Source organism: Limulus polyphemus, unplaced genomic scaffold, assembly GCF_000517525.1.
Source record: "Limulus polyphemus unplaced genomic scaffold, Limulus_polyphemus-2.1.2 Scaffold89, whole genome shotgun sequence".
Lineage (NCBI taxonomy): Eukaryota > Metazoa > Arthropoda > Merostomata > Xiphosura > Limulidae > Limulus > Limulus polyphemus.
The window spans coordinates 211,112-217,151 of record NW_013665699.1 but is presented as its reverse complement, the minus strand read 5'-3'; positions in this window follow the sequence as shown (position 1 = coordinate 217,151).

The window sequence follows — 6,040 nt, the reverse complement described above, 5'->3', positions numbered from 1 at the left end:
CTTTGGTGGGACGGGGATTCGAACCCGCGACCCACAGATTGCCATGCCGGGCCATCTGTGGAAGAAGGAAATGAATAAAAATAACATGATTTTTTGAATATATTAAACTTTTGGTAACAGCATGATTGAAACCCAGATCTTTTAGATAATATTTATGTAGCTATACACATAACCGTGTTTTATTTCTTCGTTATTTACATGCTACGTATGACAATTTCTAATAGCTTAAACTGAGTTAAATTGTAATTCAGATTTACTAGTTAAATATTTGCCGATATATATCCAATTTATGATATTGGCCAACAAGATTGATGCACACAATTTTCTTTATTAATACAACTATATTCTAATATACAACCAATAATACAATTTACAATAACAGTTATTACAAATAGCTATTACAAACAATGATTTATATACAAAAGTTTCACAAACTTACAAGCAATATAAAGTCTTCTTTCTGGTCTGGAACTTCCTTGATATGTTATCGAGGGTTAACGATGAGCGAGCTAATTTTGAGTTGACGTAGGTATAATTCACTTGACAGGGAGCTAGCTAACCCTGTGTTTTTCGCTAAGCTTTCCACTGTTGAAATTAGGTAATGTTTTCGTAAAAGTACTGATGTCCGCTGTGAATCCACTGAAGTTAAATGATTTGTAATGTTCGAAATTTATAAATGTTCCTGGTCAAATAACTCGAGTTTTCCGATTAATAAGCGTTAATCACAGTTATAGCTTACGAAGTTTATAGCACATCAATTAGAGCAACCCAATAATAGATACTGTTTTTTGGCGCATCGCATTGCTTATATTTATAGGCGTGTAGAGAGTTTCTCGAAAATTCAGTTTACGTAACAATACTAACACGCTACACTAGAGCTCACGTACACACATATATTGTTGATTCTTACACTCGAGAATCTTCTACAACTTTATACAATAGGCGGGAGTTTCGCAATACATATTTAATAGTATAAGTTATGTACATTTGTAAATATAAATTTAATTCCAGCAAACATAATCGATATTAAAATAAGTATATAATAATAAATCCGTCACATACAATATACGAGTAAGCCCAAACTACCGAAGTTACAAGGTAATTTTACATTCACAAGTGATTGTTTCTTCTTGCTAGGCCTTAATGTGCATTTATGATGCTAAGAAGGTATTGCAATTATGATTTTAATTTGAAAAAAAAAGTTTTCAATTACAGTATTTAATAACGTTTTGTTAATTATTACTCATCTCTTGATTCAAACTAAGAACACAGGACTGCAAATTTAGCTGGTTGATTTGTAGTTAAGCTCAAAGTTAAACAATGAACTATCTGTGCTCTGCCCACCACGTGTATCGAAACCCAGTTTCTAGTGTTGTAAGTCTGCAGACATACCGCTGTGCCACTGGTGGGCCATAATTTAGCTACGCGGATTTCGAAAATAATATTCTTTTTTTTCTATCACATAAGGCTTTTTTACAAATCGGGAAAAAAAAAAACTTAGATCAAATTATTATTTCGTTTACCACAATGAACATTTTTTATTATTATGCTTGTTAACATTTTACAAACAAACTGAAGAAAAGGAAAAAACATTGATGTCAAATAAATATGCATCCTCATTCATCCTGATTTTTTTGTTTGTGAAATCTACGATTCTTTTCTTAAAACTACGTGTTGTGGATTTTCTTATATGTATTGCGTTATGACGTTTTGTGAAAATTCTGTACAAGATGGAGAAAAATGGATATCATTTTCGGATTCAGCATATAGAAATTACAGTAGAACATGTAAAAATTTCAAGACAATAAAACCATTGCAGGCCTGAGTAATCTGAGAAAATCTATAATTGGCTATACTACGACACGTGATATACTCCCGTATAAAACTTTACTTGTAATTAGGACAGCCAGACTTTTTTTTGGGGGGCTACTAATACATACATGCATACTTAAATTTTTAGCTTTTCACTCGTAAAAGACAAATTATTCCTTATGTTTAAAACATCTGGACTATCATAAGATATATCTTCTAGGCAAGAAGAAAAGTTAGGCAGAGAAACAGTTCGTTCAGATAATTAAGGCACGACATGAACGTATAATGTTGTGAACAACGTCATATGCTTAGCATGCAATAAAATCTACATTGTTGGAACAGCAGTCCTATACTTGTCTACTTTAGCAGAACACATATCTCCAGTGTGTTACTTCAAGCGTGTAAGAGTCAGCTGCAGTGAATATTTTATATAGACATTAACGGGACATGAACGGTTGACTGTACTTAACACTTTAAACTTTGAATATCAGTTACTGATTTATGAGTAATATATGTTGAAAAAGAGCGTTCGATATTGGATTAAAAAGAAAAAGTTCCCGTATGAAGGGTAATTGTGATAGTATTTGTAAGATATTTTTACTTCTTCTATCTCAAAAATGAAATTAAGGAAATAAACGATGTTATAAAAAGAATATATTTTAACCAGACTAGCCATATTATAAAAACCTCAGGCTATACTCGACGTTTATAAACTTTAAGATGGCACAGAATCAGATTAAAAAGCATTTCAGCCTCGATTTCACCATTTCACGCATAATCATATTACACCTCTCTGAAAATAAACGTCTTGTGGATTTTAAGTAATCAAAATTATTCTGAATAGGACGTCCTATGTGCAACCAACGCTAAGAACAAACGTTATTTAAACTATTTTGTATAGGTCTATTTTTGAATTTATCTTTGATGGTTCGTGCACAAGAATATTAACACTATTGTCTTAGGCCACCAGAGCGAAATATACACAACCTCAATCATTTCATATACTTAACTGATACGAAAATCTATTTATGACCGCCAGATGTCGCCTATGCCCGAAAGTCCCAAAGAGTTTATTTTGTATTTCTAAAGAGCAAATGGTTTAACCTATATGTATAAAAAACTTCAAATATGTTAATAAATAATTACGAAAACTAAAAAAGAAAATATCAAAACAATATCGAAGAGTGCGCTAGCACTCTATACAGGGATGGCAAAGGATGCCCATATTAAATCAGTACAAAGAACATCTGTGCTTTCTTCTCTACAAGTCATCACAAGGTAGATATGAAGAGCTACCTGCATAGTCGCTCTATTTTCAGTGTATATGCCGCTTTTCAGCTATCCAGAGCGTCCCAAAGTCGACCATCGGCGAATAACTAAAATCGAGATTTCTTATTTTCGTTCATAATACCTAGTTTTAGCAGTAACTATAATTTTATCGTCATTTGATAGAGCAAAACAGTCTTCACGATCTTGGAACACCTATTTTATTTTTACTCTCCCCAAAATAAAAAATAAAAAATCATAATTCTGCTGTAAGCCATGTTATTACCTCTTGAAGTTAGCTTTCTTATAGAAATCAGTAGTTCCTTAAAAAAACTTAAGTACGAGGTGAAAGAGGAATTACCAGCCAATAATAGGTGGACATTAGATGCCTCTAACATCTAGAATACTTAATGGTTTGTCTTTAGGGATTCAGCACCTATATTATACATGAAGTAAAGGAGTACAAATAAAATTAATACACATACAGGTCATCAGAAGCTAGATATGAAGAGCTACCTAGTATAGTCGCTATATCTCCGGTTTATATGTCGCTTTTCAGCTATCCAGAGCGTCCTAAAGTCGAAAACAGGCGAATAGCCAAAACCCAGATTTCTTATTTTCGTTCAACTTTCTTCAAAAGGCCTAGCGTCTACCTAGTTCTAACAGTAACTATAATTTTATCATCACTTGATAGAGCAAAACAGTCTTCACGATCTTTAACTACCTATTCTATTATAATTATAAAGCTTTAGAATAAGCTATTTTACTTAGTAACCCACGTATGCCATCTTATGAAATAAACAAATCAAACAAGTATGAGGAAAAATAATTCGTTAAATAAAAAAGCTATGTAGGGCTGGCTACTGAACTTGAAAAAAAGAACCAAACAAGATAGGGATGGAAGTGGACATATCACTTGATCTGGCTAATAATCACATAAGAGACTAAGCTGTATCGACTTTACCCGGAAAATAAAACCCCTACATTACTGGCTTCCTCACTGGCAAAATAAATAGAACTAGAATTTCCAATCGTAAAATGTTACTCTATTGTAAAGTAGTCATAAACGTTGTATTATAAAGTTAACTATAGGAAAGGTATAATAATGAAAGCTAAAATTGTATTCAAGCACTAAGTTTTCGATAGATAAAGTAAGGAAGCCAGTAATGTAGGGATTTATTCTCTATGTAAAGTCGAGACTGCTTAGTCTACTAAATGATTATTAACCGAATCAAGTGATATGTCCACGTCTATCCCTATCTTGTTTGATTCCTTTTTTCAAGTTCAGTAGCCATCCCTACATAGCTTTTTTATTTTTGATAATTCTAAATCAACCTTTGTATTGATAATTCTAAATCAACCTTTGTATTGATAATTCTAAATCAACCTTTGTATTGATAATTCTAAATCAACCTTAATTTATTAATTTTTGATTGTTTTTCTGAAGATTGTAAGTGGCCAATCATAGCCTTAGTTAATATACATCATATCTTGCATGCGTAAGTTCAACCAAGTTATTCGACAAGATAGATCCAATCTTGGAAGAATTTTTTTAACTTATATACTAGAGGAAATGCAGCTATTCTTGTCAGATCGAATAACGGAATGCCACCGTCACTCTTATAACGCAATCACTGCCCCCATAGTGCGAAGCGTGATTTTATGTGTGTCTGGTAACAAGACCAAACACCAGAACCTCAGTTCCACAATCCGGGACACTAACTTCTTGGTCGCGCTATGATCTCGTGGAAGAAAACGGACATTTCTATGGCGGTATTTAGTATTCTCCAGTTATGTATTTTTACTTTACTCTTCGGTTTAATCAAACTCGAGTTGGACTATTCGCAATGTTTCTTTTATCTTAATTAAATTATTTACATCAGACTTTATATTTTATAAGAATGTCCAATTTCAAGTATGAAAGATTAAACCCTATAACAATTGTTATCATCTTGTTCTAAGACCTAGTGGCCAAAATCAAATACAATTTTAGTAGTGGTCACAGTTTTTAGCAATGCATAAATATATTATTATTATTATATATATACACAACCAAATGAAATTACAATGATTAAAACATTGCTTTCTGCGACGCCATCTATTATCCAACAAGTATAAGGGGAAAAAAATATCTCTTACAAAGGCTGATTTAGAGTTATCAATACAAAGGTTGATTTAGAATTATCAATACAAGACATAAAGTCCAATATATAAATTACGTATACGTGTTTTCAGACAACATCAATATCAAATAACTACTTCTTTTAAACGTTATTTTGATTTTACTTAATATACTATGTCAAGTGCAGAAGTTATCACGACATACTGTAACCAGTATGTTTTTCAAGTTTGTCATAGGTAGGTGTAAAAAGGGAAAAATCAACGTACTTCCTGCTAAGCGTAAACGTTTGTAAAATATTTAAGTTTAAAACAAACGTTCTGTACGTTCTGAAATAATTAAAAATAAGTTAAAATAATGATCTAATTTGAAGTCATTGTATGTTTTAACTCTGTAATCTACAAAAGTATTATCTCGTTATCTGCATACCAGTTCAATTTACATGTATTTGTAGCATCACTTTTACTTCCCTTTACAAAACCATGCAGGCAAGTTATTAAATGTCACATAAAAGAATCTTTTGTAACATGTTCTATGCTTTATTTCATTTCCCAACAATGACAACATAAAGGTCTTAGACTTATTAGACCTAAAATGCTATGATTATGTTCGAAACAATTTTGTTGATGATTCTTTGTTTGTCTGAGAAGTAATATTTGTGTAGACTAGTTTAAGATTTCCTAACAGATGAAGTGTTCTTTGATTGTGTAATTTTTCCTTAGAATTTCAAGAGTTTGTTTGTTGTTTGTTTGTTTTTGGAATTTCGCGCAAAGCTACACGAGGGCTATCTGCGCTAGCCGTCCCTAATTTAGCAGTGTAAGACTAGAGGGAAGGCAGCTAGTC